Below are 1,945 nucleotides of genomic sequence, written 5' to 3'. Positions count from 1 at the left end.
AGGATGGTGACCTCTTCAAAAAAAGAACAAGTGAGGTGTGGTCATCACTGAAAGTCTTTTTGCTTCCTCTTTCCTTCTTCTTTTCTCTTTCTTTCTTTCTTTTTCTTTTCTTAGTTATATTTAGAATACAAAATGTACTGTCTCCCCTTTTTTTCAAACATTCAATTTTGGAGAGAATTTTTTGTAGTTAAACTAGAAAAAACAAGCAAAGCTCAGAACATCTCAATGTCACACATATACATCTGAATATTTACAGAGATGAGCATTATGTTTCTGAAATTTGAATTATATTTAGAATACAAAATGTACTGTCTCCGCTTTTCTTTCAAACATTCAATTTTGGAGAGAAGTTTTTGATGAAATCTAGTTCCATTGCTTTTCGGTATTGCAGATCATCCCACATTTGTAAAGGGGAAAATTTTTGAATTTTTTGTCACTGCATATTTCCAGATGCTTACTTAATGGAATCTTGCATAATTCCTTTTGTGAAATATGTTACCTGTGGATTCTTGCTTGTTGGCAGAGGGAATTATTTGTTTCGCCAATGTAATTTTCTTTGCAGTTTAGGCAGATAATGCAGTGTCTGCATTTTGCAGTTCATAACTACATTTATTATGAAAAGGGATCTGCTCTTGAATTTTACGTGGGAACCACTTTCCAAGTATTTGAAGTTGTTGCATGTTCCACATCTATCTCCACATTCTTGTACTAAGAATTCTGATTCATTCTCTGATTTGAATTCTGTCCTTGTAAGATATTTTAAAAGATTTTTTGGTTGGTGTCTACTTTTCCGTAAGGTGTTTTTTCCAATCAGATTTTTCATTTTGGGGCTTTGTAGGAGTATAGGTAAGTTCGATTTTATGACGTGAAAGATGTTGGTTATTCCAGGACTGTGTGTGTTAACGAATGGAATCGTGTTTTCATTAACTTTTTCCTTAGGTGTCCATAGTTGGGTGATGCTCAGTTTCATTGCCTTTTTAATTCCCTCATTAATTAATCCTAAGTGGTATTTCTGCATTGTGAGGAAGCCTTTGAGTTCGTTGAGTTGGATTTCACGTATTTTGGGGTCAGTCACTATAACACAGATGTGTCTTGCCATGCTGTATGGGATGCTTTTTTTAGGTGTGATGGATGGCAAGAGTAGAAATTTAAATATTGGTGTGTGTCAGTTTTTTGTAAAATATGTCTGTTGTGACTGTGGAGTTCTGTATTTTTATGCGGATATGCAGAAATGGTAATCCATTGCAAGTGGATTCTGTCATGAATTTGATGAATGGGTGAAGTGTGTTCAGTATATTGTTAAATATACTTAGATCTTCGTTCGATCTGTCCCAGAACATGAAGCAATCATCAAGGAAGTGTTTCCACTTTTTAATGATATATTTCTTGTACTCCTGATCAAAAGTTTTTTGTACTTCCTCATAAAGTTTTTCTTCCAAGTATCCCATAATTAAGTTTGCATATGAGGGTGCAAACCACGTACCCATAACCATGCCCTTTATCTGTCAATGTTTTATTGTCGAATCTGAAGGTATTTTCTACTAGTACTAGGCATGTGGCCTTCGTGATGAAGTTAGTCTTGAAGCATTCATTTATCCGTCCTCTGTGTTTCTCTACCCAGTGCTTGATTGCTTCTAGGCCTATAGTGTGAGGTATATTAGTATAGAGATTGGTGACATCAAAACTTATATATATATATAAAGCAATGATTAGTAATATTACGAAACCGGTGTGCTTTTGAATCTCTTTAACAACTCACAATAATGACTTTTATTACCTTTATTCCTACCTCAGTTCATCTAATTGTATATATCTATCGTTACTTTTAATAAAAAGCCTTTACTTTTTTTGATTTTCAATGTGCCTTTTCACTTATTTTTCTGCTTACTTTCCCCTTACATTTCCACGTGTAGTTTCTATTTTGTTTTTATAACATTTTTCTATT

The 1,945-nt window shown here is 33.7% G+C and overlaps 1 protein-coding gene across 2 annotated transcripts in view; it reads left to right on the top strand.

The window, feature by feature from the left end:
- The window catches only part of LOC106868486 (LIM domain-binding protein 3), a 366,710-nt gene that overhangs the window by 228,448 nt on the left and 136,317 nt on the right, over positions 1–1,945 (top strand). The window lies entirely within an intron of this gene.

Source organism: Octopus bimaculoides, chromosome 7 (genome assembly GCF_001194135.2).
Source record: "Octopus bimaculoides isolate UCB-OBI-ISO-001 chromosome 7, ASM119413v2, whole genome shotgun sequence".
Classification (NCBI taxonomy): domain Eukaryota; kingdom Metazoa; phylum Mollusca; class Cephalopoda; order Octopoda; family Octopodidae; genus Octopus; species Octopus bimaculoides.
The sequence above is the reverse complement of the archived record's forward strand: the minus strand, read 5'-3'. Positions and strand labels throughout refer to the sequence as shown.